Source organism: Pleurodeles waltl, chromosome 10 (assembly GCF_031143425.1).
Source record: "Pleurodeles waltl isolate 20211129_DDA chromosome 10, aPleWal1.hap1.20221129, whole genome shotgun sequence".
NCBI lineage: Eukaryota > Metazoa > Chordata > Amphibia > Caudata > Salamandridae > Pleurodeles > Pleurodeles waltl.
The window spans coordinates 596095246-596111526 of record NC_090449.1 but is presented as its reverse complement, the minus strand read 5'-3'; positions in this window follow the sequence as shown (position 1 = coordinate 596111526).

The window sequence follows — 16281 nt, the reverse complement described above, 5'->3', positions numbered from 1 at the left end:
GCTGGGGATGGCCTCCCAACATGGGAGGGGTGCCCGTCGAACCATGACCCCCCTGATGTTCAGGATCCTGGCGGTGGCCTACCCGGAGTTGGATGGGCGCTTGAGGGCATCACAACAGACACAAGGGGGTGAGTACACTCTCATTCAGCTGACTTTGCGTGCAGTGGAGTTGTCTGGGTGGGGGAGGAGGGCAGTGGGTTTCCCTAGGCTAGGGTGAGTTCCGTAGGCTAGGCCCCTCTGTAAGGCATGGCCCTGTGGCCCCCCACCCCACTCTGTAGAGTGCCAAGTACAGCTATTCATGCCCCTGTGTCATCTATGTGTGCAGATGTCATCCATAGCCTTGTAGGCCATTTCCTAGGAATTGCACTGTAGAGCCCAAGAGCCCGGCGTAGTGCAGGGGGCTTCTGTGTCTGTCTTGTCCGCCAACTGTAGCGGTAATCCATGCACTCAACATGTATTTATTCTGTCCCCCCCCCCTTTTTGTGGTCTCCCTGTTCTTGTGTGCATTAGCATCATCAGGCGGAGGAGCAGTGGCATCGGAGCACGAGGGAGCTGCATCCCACATGGCCATGGAGGGCCACACTACGGACTCTAAATTTACCAGTGGGACGGAGTGTGAGGGGAGCTCCACGGCGGGGACAGGAGCTATGACCAGCGACACGGACGCGTCCTCTGATGGGAGCTCCCTTGTGGTGGCGGCAACACCTGTGCCCCCGCATCTACAGGTACAGCCGCCACCCCCCCTACCAGCACCGCCCTCCTAGCAGCCCCTCAGCCTTCGCCCTGTGCCCGCTCACCCAGGAGGGTGGGCATCACCTTCGCCCCAGGCACCTCAGGCCCTGCCTCAGTCACCCCTGCTGCCCTCATTGAGGAGGCCATTGACCTCCTCAGGTCCCTCACTGTTGGGCAGTCTACCATTTTGAATGCCATCCAGGGTGTAGAGAGGCAGTTGCAACAAACTAATGCATTCCTGGAGGGCATTCATTCTGGTCAGGCGGCCCTTCACTGAGCCTTTCAAACTCTGGCCTCAGCACTGATGGCAGCCATTGTCCCTGTGTCTAGCCTCCCCCCTTAAACTTCCTCCACCCAGACCCAATCCCCTGTACCTCTGCCTATCCCAAGCACACCATCAGACTAGCCTGCACACACCTCACCACACAAGGGAAGCTCAGGCAAACATAAGCACCACACATCCCACAGGCACTCATGCAAGCATCACACACATGCAGACACACCAACATCCACTGCCTCCACTGTGTCCCCCTCCTCGTTGTCTCCCTCCTCCCTCCCAGTCTCGTCTACACACACACCTGCATGCACTACCTCTACAGCCACTACATCCCTCACCAGCACACCCCGCTCACGTGCAGTCACCACCCCCACTACCATTCACATGTCCCCTGTGTCCTCTCCCAGTGTGTCTGTGACGCCCCCTCCCAAGATACACAAATGCAGGCACACACCCACCCAACAGCCACCACCTCACGACAGCCTCCAGCGCATGCACCTGCACCCAAAGTCACCAAACGTACACCTCCTACTACCACCACCTCTTCCTCCACTCCCAAACCCCCTCCAGCTACCCGTCCCAGTGTGTCCAAAAAACTTTTCCTGTCCAGCCTTGACCTTTTTCCCACACCTCCCCCACCCCGTCCATCTCTTAGGTCCCGAACTAGCACCTCAGCCACAACATCTCCGGGACCAGTGGTGCCTATAGTCACAGGTATGTGGAGTACACCGGCCATCAGGACAGCCAGTGTGGCACGGAGCCACAGCACAGCCAGTCCCCCCCCTGTGAAGCATCAGAAGTTGGTCAGTGCCCGGCGGGAGAGGGGGAAGACTCCAGCCACCAAAGCCGCTCCCAGGGGTCCCGGTGGGAGTGTGGACTCAGCTGTGACACCTCCCAAGGTGGAGAAGGGCCACAAGAAACCCGGCAAGTCTGGGAAGAGCAGCACGGCGGAGAAGACCGCCATCATCCCCGCTGCCCAGGAGGCCACCACCAGCCCTATCCCCGCTGGCCAGGAGGCCACCGCCAGCCCTATCCCCGCTGGCCAGGAGGCCACCGCCAGCCCCATCATAGCTGCCCGGGAGGCCACCGCCAGCCCCATCCCAGCTGCCCAGGAGGCCACCGCCAGCCCCAGCTGCCCAGAAGTGCCCTGCCAGCCCCAGCCCAGCTGCCCAGGAGGGCCCCGCCAGGCCAAGCCCAGCTGCCCAGGAGGGCCCGGCCTGCACAAGCCCAGCTGCCCAGGAGGTCCCCGTCAGCCCCAGCCCAGCTGCCCAGGAGGCCACCGCCAGCACTAGCCCCGCTGGGCCATGAAGGACCGCCAGCACAAGCCCCGCTGGGCCATGAAGGACCGCCAACTCAAGCACCGCTGAACAGGGCACCGCCAAATCAAGCACCGCTGAACAGGGCACTGCCAAATCAAGCACCGCTGAACAGGGCACCGCCAAATCAAGCACCGCTGAACAGGGCACCGCCAACTCAAGCACCGCTGAACAGGGCACCGCCAACTCAAGCACCGCTGAACAGGGCACCGCCAAATCAAGCACTGCTGAACAGGGCACCGCCAACTCAAGCACCGCTGAACAGGGCACCGCCAACTCAAGCACCGCTGAACAGGGCACCGCCATATCAAGCACCGCTGAACAGGGCACCGCCAAATCAAGCACCGCTAGCCCATGAGCGGCAGGGGCACTGACGCAACTGGGACCGTCACGGGGTGAGTGATGCACTCTGGGCACCAGTCCCCCTCCAGAACCAGTGGAGAGATCCATCCACTACATCTGTCCTTCACAGGATGAAGCACTCTGGGCACCAGTTCCCCTCCAGAACCAGTGGAGACATCCATCCACTACCTCTGTCCTTCACAGGATGAAGCACTCTGGGCACCAGTCCCCCTCCAGAACCAGTGGAGACTGTTATCAACTTGAGAGACTGTGGCTTTGCACTCCCCAGGATTGAACAGTGGGCAAACCACCCACTGCAGAGACTTGAGAGACTGTGGCTTTGCACTCCCCAGGATTGAACAGTGGGCAAACCACCCACTGCAGAGACTTGAGAGACTGTGGCTTTGCACTCCCCAGGATTGAACAGTGGGCAAACCACCCACTGGAGAGATTTAAGAGACTGTGGCTTTGCACTCCCCAGGATTGAACAGTGGGCAAACCACCCACTGGAGAGACTTGAGAGGCTGTGGCTTTGCACTCCCCAGGATTGAACAGTGGGCATTGAGCCCCCTCGTGGATCTGGCGTCGTGCACTCATCCGGCTGAGGTGCCCCCCCTTCCCTTCCCCCTGAGGTGCCTGTTGTATTTCTATCTGATGCCCCTGCAGTGTTCTCTCTGTTTTGATCTGGTATCGAGTGTGGGCCTCGCCCATGCATTTTGGGCCCAGTGGTCCACGGACTATAAATGGTGCAATACCTGGACTTGTATTATTGGTGTATATATTTGTTTATAGTGTCTATATATTTTATAGTACTATATTTTAATAGATTACAATGATTACAATCATTTCCTTTGGTCTTTGCATTCTGCGGGGGGGCTTGGAGGGGGTAACTATAATGTATAGATATGTATTAGTGTGTGTGTTGTAGTGGGTGAGGGTGGGGGTGTTGCGTGTGTGTGTCCCTGTATTTTGCCTCCCCTTCTCCTGTGTCGTAGGTGCAGTACTCACCGTGGTCTTCGCCGCCGGCATTCGTGCTCCTGGTAGAGGAGCAGGAAGACTATCGCAGGTAGAATTTGGAGTTCCGGGTCCATGGTGTCCTCGTTCCTCGTGGTGTGTGTAGAGGTAAGCGTTTTCCCTTTGAAATTCCTGTTTCCGCCGTGTTTTTATCCGCGTTGACTCCACCCCGGAAAAGGTGACGGATTGGCCTGTCATAATAGTGTTGGCGGTACATTGTCTTCCGCCTGTCTGTTGGCGGTGACCGCTGCACTGTTTGTTTGTACTGCCGTAGCGGTCGGAGTGTTAAAGTGGCTGTCTTTGTTGGCGGTTTCCGCCACGGTCGTAATTGCAAATGTTTTACCGCAGGCCTGTTGGCGGTCTTACCGCTGCTTTAACACCGTCCGCCAGGGTTGTAATGAGGGCCTTACTGTGCATGTCATGTGGTCATGCTCAGCCAGGGTTGACTTCAGGATGAGCCAGTCCATGTGTAGACAGAACCCATCAAGGATTTAAACAGCTGTGCATGATCTTTGGTCATGCTCGGCCAGGGCTGCTTGCATATCCAACCTAACTATGAGTTAACATTTCATGCTGAATTGATGATTAACATTGCTCGGTATGGAATCATTTGATTGGTGAAAGGTAGATTTTAGCTACTAGGGGCCCTCATTATGAGTAGTCTAGAGTATAGGGTGGCTTTGAGAATCATTTATTGAGTGCAATAAATGTCACCTATTAACAGTTTTTCCCTAGTAACGGGGAATGCCATGCAGATTTTGGAGCTTCAAGTCCCAACATCTGCATCTCTAGGTAGTTACAGGGCATTTTGAACATGTTTAAATCTGGTAGGTTTGCCCTGCAGAAATTTAACACTGGGCTGTACGTTATTGCACCTGGCAATTACTGGTTGTGATAAATCCCTCCTAATTTACAATTCTGAACTCCGCCCAAACAGGGTGCTGCAGGGTTCAGAATTTTATGGGCACTCATGATAAGGCCCAACAAAGGTTATTTTATGATTAGTGCTTCATGATCTAAATTAAAACTTTTAACGACCTTACTACCTCTATATAATACATCGAAGTCTGTAATCCCTATATGAAGGGCAGTCACTCATTTCTTCATAATCAACAACTTGTAACACACCGAGTCACCGATTATAAAGAGAAGACATCAGAACCCAGCTATTATAAGGGTATTACAGTTGAGTTCTGACCTCACAATGCCTGCTGCCAGAGCCAGCAGCCAGGTGAAAGACAGGTCGGGTCGCAGAGCAATATTAAAGCAGCTGTTTAAAGCAACAAACAGAGCATTGCTTTTCTTCTTCTGCTCTATTTGAATAGCTTACAATGACAAGCAGAGATAATATGTCTATTTTTTCACTCCTAGAGAAAAGGTACAATCATTCTGCATGTTTCTACACATCCTAAGCTATTACAGTTTTAAAAAACTGAGATGTATTGAAGTGTTTCTAATATTTGTTTCCAACAAATATCTAACAGGTTTTGATGTGTTTCATTTTAAACTAGAGGTTTTATTCTTCGTGTTTGCAAACATGCTTGTTCTTTCATATGAAAGAGCTATGCATCAAGGTTTTAAGTGGTTTGTAAGAAAGATAATGGTGTGACCATGTATTATATGGGATAAAGTACCCCCTGGCGTACATGATAATGATTTTGCAAGTCACCTCAGAGTTCCATAACCTTACATAAGGAACTTTCTGGCTCGTTTCACCATATGGGTATGGAACTCCTCCATGACTTGTATCTTTATAATATGTGTACTTTATCCCTAATATAATTGCTACCAGAGGCCTAAACTTGCACAACCCATGTGCCTTGAATGGTTCACCTAAATCTTTCCCAAGTGTGGGATGGCACTACTGTCTTAAGCCTGAAACTTTGGTATCTGTTTTAACTTTTTGTTTACCCACCTTTCATCTTATACGATTCTCAGCCGTACTTTATTCTTAATAAACTACAGAGTAGGAGAAGAACAGTCAGGGTTGCATACTGAGAAGAAGCAGCATCATACAACTTGATCAATTCTAGGAGAGCATGTCAAATTGCATACCCAGATTTTTTAAGTGCCCCATATCCTATTGATTTTTCACTATGGTTTTAGAGGAAGTGTTTTAAATTGCTATTCTTTGACTCTATTTTTATGTTCTGTGGTGTATAGGGGAGGATGGAATTAATCAAAGAACCCTGCAGGAAGGATCATGCTTAATTGGCACTTCATGCAAGTATTGCAAGTATTGACATATTTTATTCATGTCCTTTGAGTAGTGCCTGTAATTATATGGCTTTTTGGCAACTTATTTTTATATTGTGCAAGAAAGTTCACCTTATGTCCTGAACTTTGGTGGATTTTCTCAGGAGGACTCTTGCTGACGTCGGACTCATGTGATTTGCTTTGCTTGCACAGCGCTTTCCATGACAGCTTTTCTTGAGTCCAGCAGCTGCACTGACTTAGGGCTTTGTCTATGGCATGGCCCTGTGCCAAGATAGCATGTTGACATAACCACTGCACACGACCTTCATCTAAGTATGTATCAAGTTAATCAAAGTGTATGTCCAGTCCTTGCTCATAGCTCTGGTGTAGGCATAACACAGTCTAGAGCCTTGCATAGTAGGGCTTTAGCACACAGTCTTTCCTGTGCCTAAGACCTGCAGTCAGTTGGCACAACCCATTAGGTATGGCGTTTGATGAAACATAGCTGGGGCTGAGCACAGGGCCTAGCCTTGTAGCCAGACATCTGTGGACATAATTCACAATGCACAGCAATTGGCTGTGTGGAGATGTGGTAGAATTAATGGGTTGTGTAATGTAGCACACCCCGATACACATCAGGGGTGGTCTAGTTGTTTTAACTAGGCCTGGGTGGAGTTCCGGTAAGTGGAATTCTGCGGAGTGAAGAAATCACTCAGTGAAATCTGTCAAACTCTGCACGAACAGGCAGAGTTGTACTTGCCACCCTGTCTCGCTGATTGGTGTGATTTGCTTGCTTTGTGTTGCAAACACAAGCGTTAACGCCATCACTTGGTCGCCCGAGCACATGCAGCCATCTTGTTTTTCCCCATTCAGTGCACGGTGCTGGGCCTACATTTCAATCTAATCTATATCTTTTCAGTCCTTTCTCTGTCCTACTTATCCTTCCCTCTTTTACAATGACTTCATTAGTGTGCGTATTTGTGTTTTTTATGTTTGTGCCCCTTTTTTTATTGTCAGCGACTTTTTTGTCACTTTATTAGTTTTCCCCCAACTCCTCCTAATTTAATTTCTCCGTCTCCATTCCTTCTTTCCTCCCTGTCTTTTTTTTATATTTCCACCCAGGGCCATGGCCTAACATGGGGGATGAGGCGACACCAATGCAAGGAGGTCTGGATTGCTCCCTGCTGTAGCCAGGAAATTAAGTGAACTCCAAGGGCCAGTTGGCTGACATCCAGTATGGCTACAGAAGCACAACAAGCTGCAAGAGGTATTCTTCCTGAAGTGACTAGTTAACCAGTGCCAACTGGACCTGGACACATTGGTGGACCCTGATGGAGTGTGTCTTGGCCTCTACGTGCTCTTCTTGACGTCCTGGGAAGTTTAGAATTCACCCAAAGGAACTGCTCCAGAAAACCAAAAAGGTGGGACTTAGAACTTTGTGGACCTGCAGCATTGTTAGGGGAACCTCACAGTAAATGTGTTCAATTTTGATGCACTTCCCTCTCAGACAACTTCAGCCTTGCTGCGCTAGAGTATTTTGAGCTCCCTAAAAAGACATAAGGTAAACTCTTTGACTGGAATGCACCTGATTGATGTATCTGACCTGCACACCATTGTAGTTAACCTGAAACCATGTACAGGACTCGGCCATCCCCTTCTACTGACTGTCATTGTTGCTTTGTGCTTTGTGGCCTTAGTTTTTCTTAAAACAAATGTACTCTGTTTTTTCTAAATTTGTTTCAGAATTAGAATTTTTGATGTTTTGACTTTATTACTGCAATGGTACTGCACAAATACTTTCTTGCCCTAAGTTAAGCATTTCTTCTCTGTGTCATGGCTACCAGGGCATTGAGCTCTGTTTTACTTAGTGACTTTAAAGTTCACTCTGACAAGTTAGTGTTATTATACCTTTAGGTGGCCAACCAAAAACCACAAATAATAATCCATGTTTTACATATGCTTTGTTCAAACACCCAGTCAAGATTTACTCATTTTATAGTTCTTTGTGGAAAACTGTTATGATTACCTTACTGATCTCGAATGCGGCAATAATTTAGGGGCATATTTATAAGCGCCTAGCGTCACCTTGTGCCACATTAGCATCATTTATTTACACTAATGTGTCTCAATGAGGCCAAAATCCTAGCACCATATTTACAAAGTGGTGCAATGCATGCATTGTGCCACTTTGTAACCCTTTGCCCTACATTATGCCTGCACAAGACATAATGGCCCTCATTACGACCTTGGCGGGCGGCTTTTTTTGTCTGCATAGCAGACAGTGAAAAGCTGCACGGGGCCCTGTCAGGGGGCCCGCGACTCCCCGTACCGCCAGCCTTTTCCTGGCGGTTCAAACCGCCAGGAAAAGGCTGGTGGTAGGGGGACTCGTAATCCCCTGCTCAGCGCTGCTAGCAGCGCTGCCCTAGCGGATTACTACCGCCGGGGCCATTGTGGCTGGAAAACGCCGGCCCCGGCGGTGTGACCGCGGCGCTTTTGCCACGGTCGTAATGACCTGCGAAGCACCGCCAGCCTGTTGGCGGTGGTCCCGTCATAACAGCCCTGGCGGTCTTGTACCGCCAGGGTTGTAATGACCCCCAGAGTTTGCAAAGGTGGCATTCCCCCGCTAAGGGGGCCAAAAAAATGGCACAAGGAAATCTAAGAGATTTCCTTGCATCATTATGTATGGCACTTTTAATGCCTGCTCAGAGCCGGCGTTGAAAGGGGGCTTCCGTTATTTATAATGGTCCCCTATGTTCTCTGCAGGGCTAGCACCGATATTTTGGCACTACTCCTGAAGTGTACATCAATAGCGTCATGAAAAATGACGCTATTGCCCCCTACCCTGTACCATGGTGCGCCGTATTTTAAATACGGCACACATATGGTGGTGGTAGGGGGATGCTAAGGGGTGCAGAGGAAATGTCGCTGCACAAGGTGCAGCACCACTTTCCATAAATCTGCCCCTTAATGTGTATAGTTTCACTAAACTGTTGCATAGGAAAATGTTATCTACATATGGGCTATGCCATGTTGTTAACTAGTAAAATCCCTCCTATCAGCAATTAGCATTTTCAGGCTCTACTACTTTTATCAACAGATACACTGATTCAGGCTTTCTAGAAACAAATCTGAGTAGTCCTGGTAAAAAAACCTGATATTGTATATTCCCATCTCAGGTTTCCACCTTGTCCTAATCCTTAACCGCAAGCTAGGTGGATGCCAGCACCGCCAAGCGGTGCAGCCTTGCATCATTTTTCATGAGGAGGAGGTGCCCTGCACCTCCCCTCTATGCTGACAGTAGGAGGCAGGCCCAGCAGTGGGTATGGGTTGCTGGAGCATCGGCAGCTGTGGGGGAGGGTGTGCCAAAGCTGATGCACCACTGGACCGATATCATTGAGCGGAAGAGGGAACTGTTCGACCTGCTGGTCATCCAGGTTGCGGGGCTTGATGAGTACTAGTAATTAGTTATTATTCATTTTGTTTCTTTTCCTGTAATGGTAATTTATTTTTTCAAATAACATGCTGCTCACACTCAGAGGTAAATTAGGTTCACGTAACATAATGTTATGAATATTATGTGATCGAATTTGAGCGAGCCAGGTTTTCAGTGCTACCTAGTTCTCCTTGTTGCTGTGGGTGCTCGCTTGGGATGATTGTGGTGATTATACTGGTTATGCTGACTCCTCTGTCCTCCTGTCACTAAGGTATGGTAGTAGTAGTAAGTAAAATATATCAGTGAGTTAGCTTTCTCTGTGTCTTCCTTTTTATCTAGCTCCTATAGTCCCAAATAATCTTCCAGTGATGTATGCATGCATCTATGGATTGAAAAGGGAAACTGAACTGACTGAATTGGGGTTTGTGAATGTGATTTGCAGAGCAAAGTTCATTCGTTTCAATGCATTAGTATTTCCAAATGTAGTTTAAGAAATTTGAAACAGGGCTTAGGCAAGGTGTTGGAAATTAGGAATAGGTCAACACGCTTATATAGGTGCTAGGCAATTTGATTCAGAAAAGTACAATGTCAGTACGTTACTGGCTTTGCCTTTGCCTGTCAAAGTATTTTCTAGGAGATTCACTGTAGCACTATTCTATTTTTGTTATCTTCTTCATTTCTTACATCAGCACCATAGGGCAAGAAGAGGATATGAGAGATCTGGGCCGAGGAGGATACCACCACCATTGCCGGAGCAGGTGAAAGTTCCACCCCACCACCAGCGCTGTGGCCATGGCAGATGGCTCTACTTGCCCTATTTATTACTCTAACTTTTAAACCTCCTCAATATGATTAATTTTTTCTCCTTTCTCTTATGCTGTGACTTTTTCAAATGCTCTTTGTTTTATTCAAAGTTTATTCTTTTTACTGCTATTCCTCCCTGCATTATTATTTTTTCTATATTTCTTGTTTCAGTAGCTGACTTCCTCTTGCTTCTGCAATCTGTAGCTTACACTTTCTTCTGATTGGTGATGCTGTCCCTCTCCCCTAACTTTGAACCCTGTGGACTGGTACTGTAAGACAAATACACTGGATTAGGCAATCTTCTGTGAAGATTCCAGAGTTTGCAGACACAAGCAAGCTCTTCTACGCTTGTTTGTTGTGAAGGATTTCTATTTCATGCTCATGCAAGTGGCCAAGGTTATGGTGCACCCCAACCCCCCAATGCTGTGTTGTATTATCCCAGCAGTTTCGATGACAGTGCAGCATGGCAATAAAGTAGTATGAGGAAGGTCCCATTGCATTTCCCCACATTGACAACCAAAACCAAATCATATGTCCTTCATTGACCAATTTATTCTTCTCTTTCATTGCACTTCAAATGACTCACAGTCATCATCCTATCTCTGCTCCTGCATTATAATTTACTTGACTACTGGCTTCTAACATTGTCAACCAGCAAAATGGGGAAGTGATATTTAAGAAGGGAGAGAGGAGATACTGAGAACTCAACTGTATTCATGTGTTGTCGTAAAGACCCTTTTATATCTAAAAGACTGCTGGATGGGGTGGCAGCACCTCCGATTGTAGTTGAGTGAGTCACTCCCACAACAGTTGGCAACTGTCGGCCCAGCCCCTCTGACTCTCTAGCAGCACCTCACCCAAGAACATAAACAGTAAAGGTGATTTCCGGCAGCCTAGCGCCTGGACTCTGAAATCTTTTCCAGGATTTGCGGTGCAGCAAGTCCTATCCTTTTTTCTTGTTGGAAATGAGTATCCTACACACACAGGCAAGAAACAAGATGCAGGAAAGCTTTCAATAAATTTATTGAAAAGACTGCAATGTACTGTAAAATACATTAGCTGCAATGATTAGGATAATGCCAAGAGACATCAGGGTTGTGAAAATAAGCGATGCGAATATGAAGAATCCTAACATTTTGCACTAAATATGAACACACAAACTCCTCCCTAGAGTGCATTGTGTACCCTACAGAGAGCAAGGTATGATACACATTATCTGTTCCAGCCACGTCCATGAGAAGTGCCCCAGCCCCATTACCTTAGAAAAAGGTCAGCCTCTAGTCCCCAAATCAGGTGATGAAGAGATGCAATGGCTGAAGTTGCTGCAAAATGTTGTGCAGTGTAGATGGAATCTCCTGGGTGGAACCCCCTCTAATGACCTTGGTCTCACAGAGTGTTTATATAAGGCCCATGTTATTGTTCGTGCAAACATCCTGACATGGGTATGTACCTAAGCGTTAGATTGTGTACACAAACTGGGATCGTCAATACCATAACAAAAATGCCTGACGTTCATATCCTGTGTAACAGAGAGACATTATGACAATTTGATACGTATGTTACTAATAATGACGGTTTTATGGAATGGCAACTGATTATAACATAAAAATATTTCTTGTAAAATGCAGGAACTGCAAGTACTATTAAAATGAATAAGAGATGAATAATAAAACAGAGCATTTTTTCTAGGTAAAAAGGGCACAGGTCTGCAAGCTGCGGCTAAGCTAAACTCCTGTACCCGAGCAAACTAAAATTGATCCACAACAGTGTTGCAGTTGTATTTTGTTAAAAAAAGAGGGAGAGGTGTATATGGCATCTAACATATGTAATGTTGTTTTTTTCCTAGCCGCACAGACTACCAGTGCTGGGGCCAGCAGCAGAGTGCCAGATGCAACACCTGAAGGGGGAGTGATGGCGGCAGGGAGGGATGATTGTAAGTCATATTGCTTGCTTATTGACAATTAGTAGTATGTCCACTGTATTTGTTAAGTCAGGCAGATCCCACCCATCCATCATCATCCATGAGCTCCCTGCCCATGGCACTTCGCGAGTCGTGAGCCATGGGCCATGAAGCTTATGATGATGACCCTACCCAACAGCAGCATAGTTTACCCCGCACTGCAGTGTTGGCTGTGCAATGTGTGTCTGCTTATTTTATTGTAGTATTTACAAAGCCTCCAATGGACTGTAAACCAAAACAAAAACAGTGTCCAATCAGTCACTTCCCCTAGTATTGCACTATTAATTCCTAACTTCTGTCCACATTGAAAATAAACATTTTTGGCATGTGCCAATTGGTACAGCCGGATGGACAAGTGATTCATACTTCATATGGCTTCCATAAGGGATTTACAAATGTTCAAATTTGACATTCATCACTTTCAGTTTTAACTACAGTGACTGACTAATCTTTAAGTTACATCATCATTGAACCCCCCTGGTATTCTATAGCAAAACCTCTACCATACCTACCCAGACTTTTTAATGTACCTTACCTTACTGCAGCAGACTAAGGGCCTGATTGATAGTTTGATAGAGGGGTTTTCTCCGTGGCGGGTATCCCATCTGCTGTATTACAAATTGTAAGGCGAGGGACTAGATTTCTGTCACATTTGTGATGGAGTAACCCCTCCCCCAAACTCTAGGTCTCTAAATCAGAACCTAAGTCAAGTTTCCTTTTCGTTTCCTTCCCTTACTACCAAGTGAATGTATTTGATTTAAATAATTTGTGTTTGAGGGTGAGGGTAAGGCCAGGACGTAAAGTGGGATTAAGTGTCTGTGATTTCACCTTTTGCAGATGGGATACTCTGTGATGAATAAAATCGATATATTCTGTTCCTTTTCCTGTACTGCAGTGCATCGCTTTTCCCACGTCTACGTAAGCAAGACAGGATATCTATTATCCGCATGTCGCCTGTTATGCATGACGTGTGTGACATATATTCATCATCTGCCTCTTGTAGTCAGGGTAGAATTGAAAGGCATCTGGGGAAGAACAGGGCCATGGGAATGAAAGTTAATTTTTTGCCCATTGCAGCTACCCTAGCTGCAGACTACAGAGAGTAACACATTTGTAGGGTACCCGATGTGCTAGGGAGCATCCTTCCAGTCGTTTAGCACTACAAAAATAGAATATTTGTTCTTCGTAGTGAATGATGCCTCACCCATTAAACAGAGTTCTTTTTATTATTTCCACACAAAGTGTGTGGTTTAATTTTTTAGGAAATACTTTACAAGAAAAAAAACCTCTGTTTTTTTCAGTATTGTTCTGCCCCCTTTCAGCTTGTCAGTGGCTTTCTGAGGCATCATGACCATCCCTGTGAATTACTTTGGTAATCATCACATGTACGAGGCTGGCCTGGTTTGTAGTGGGTACCTAAGGTACTTACACTTTATACCAGGTCCAGTTATCCCTTATTAGTTAAATGTAGGCAGTGTTCTAGCAGCTTAGGCTGCCTAGAGGTAGCTGTAGCAGAGCAGCTTAGGCTGATCTAGGAGACTTGCAAAGCTCTTGCAATACCATTATAGTTACACATTACTTATACACATTAAAAGACAATACTCAGTGTTACCAAAAATAAAGGGACTATATTTTAGTGACACAAGGTTAAAAATATCTTAGAGGCAATACTCCTTCTGGAGGTACGTATTATACACAATATATACACTAGTAACCAAAATCAGGTAAGTAAACAGTCATAGAATAGTGCAAACAGTAGAAAATACAGTAGATTGCAAAGGGCCTAGGGGCAACACAAACCATATACTAAAATAGTGGCATGTGAATGTCGAATTCCCCCCTCGGCAAGAGCAGTGTGTAGAGGGGCGCTGAGAGTGTAGGAAAACACCAAAGGTAAGTAAAGTACCCTAACCCAGAGCCCAGGAAAGCAGGAATAAAGTACAGCAAGTTTCCTCAGAACACACTACAAGTCATGATGAAGAATTATGCAAGGACTAAGCAAGACTGCATGCAACAAATGATAGATTGCTGAACCTGAAGACCTGTGAATAGAGGCGACCAAGTACAGAAGTCAAAGGGGAGTCCAAGAAGAACAGGAGCCCCTGCCAACCTGGAAGAAGGTGCAAAAGTGGATTCTCCGGTTAGAAGAAAAGTACAGAAATGCATCAAAGTAGATCGCTGAGGGTTCCTGCTTGGTGCAAGAGATGTCCCACGTCTAGTTGTTGGATGTAGGCTGTTTGTGTCACTAGATTCCGCCAACAAGCCTTGGTTCAAGCAAGTATGCGGTTTGTATCAAAGAGGAGCTGCCTGGACCCAGGAGGGACCTGGTGGTCTCAATGTGGACTGAGGAGACAGTGGAGGCTCTCAGCACTTCAGAGAGCCCTCAGAAGACCAGGCAGCACCCACAAGAGTCCAAGAACACAGGGACAAAGAAGATGCAAAGTGCGGTCGTTGCAGAACTACAATGGAGGTTGCACGCCGCCGGAGAACAACTCAGAGAGCTGTGCGTCACAGGATGGAGTGCTGGGGACCTGGGCAATACTGTGCACGAAGAACTTTTGGAAGAAGTGCACAGAAGCCCAAGGAGCTGCAGAAGATGCAGTGCATAGGGGTACTGTCGCAGCAAGGGAAGGCAAGCTCTTACCTCCACCAAACTTGGACAGCTGGACCTTTGGACAGTCTGAGTCACTTCAGTCCACCACCTGTGATCCAGGGAGCACGCCTGTCATCAGGAGAGGAGTCTCAGAGTACCGGTTGTCGTCGCAGAAGGGTGCCTGTTGAAACAGGGAAGTGACTCCGTCACTCCACTGTAGATTCCTTCGGTTCTTCTGGAGCAGGGTGAAGACAGGCAGTACTCAGAGCATGCACACCTTGGAAACTGTTGCAAGTGCTGGCTGGAGTCGTCCTGGTTATACTTTGTTGCAGTTAGAGTGGTTTCTGGAGCAGCCTGCAGTTGATCCAACGGTAAGAAGCTAAAGCAGAGGATGCAGAGGAGTCCTAGAGGAATCTTGCAAACTGAATCTGAGGAAACACCTAGAGGAGAGACCCTAAATAGCCCTGAGTGGGGGATTGGCTACCAATCCAGGTATGCACCTATCAAGAGGGGTCTCTGACGTCACCTGCTGGCACTGGCCACTCAGAGGTCTCCAGAGGGTCCCCACACCTTGGAATCCAAGATTGCGAACACCAGGGACACTCTGGAGGAGCTCTGGGCACCACACCTGGAGTGGTGATGGACACGGGAGTGGTCACTCCCCTTTCCTTTGTCCAGTTTTGTGCCAGAGCAGGGACTGGGGGGTTCCTGAACCGGTGTAGACTGGATTATGCAAGGAGGGCACTGTTTGGGCACTTCAAAGCATTTTCAGAGGCTCTGGGAGGATACCCCTCCCATGCCTGAAACACCTATTTCTAGTGGGAGAGGGTGTAACACCCCTCTCCAAAAAGAAATGCATTGTTCTGCCTTCCTGGAATTGCGCTGCTCAATCCCAAGGAGGACAGAAACCTGTCTGTAAGGTGGAAGCAGCTGGGGCTGCAGTGGAAATCTCAGAGAGCTGGTTTGGCAGTACTGGGGGGTCCAAGGTGGAGCCCCCATGGTGCAAGGGATTGCCTCCCCCCCCCAATACCAGATTTGGATTGAGAGGTCAATTCCATGATCTTTGACACCTCACATGGCCATATTCGGAGTTACCATTGTGAAGCTACATATATGTATTGACATATATGTAGTGCACGCTTATAATGGTGTCCCCGCACTCACGAAGTCCGTGCAATTGGCCCAGGACAATGTGGGGGCACCTTTTCTAGTGCAAGGGTGCCCTCACACACAGTAACGTTGCACCCAGCCTTCAGTAAATGAAGGTTAGACATATAGGTGACTTATAAGTTACTTAGTGCAGTGAAAAGTAGCTGTGAAATAGTGTGTGCACTATTTCACTCAGGCTGCAGTGGCAGTCCTGAAGAAAGGTTTGTATGAGCTCCTTATGGGTGGCAAAATAAATGCTGCAGCCCATAAGGATCTCCTGGAACCCCAATACCCAGAGTACCTAGGACTATGTACCTGGGACCTATAAGGGGGGGGTCCAGTGTGCCAATCAGAATTGGAATATGGAGCCACTAAACTATAGTCACAAATTTGGTAATTAGAGAGAGCATAAGCACTGGAGTTCTGGTTAGCAGAACTTCAGTGACACAGTCAAGCATACTGACA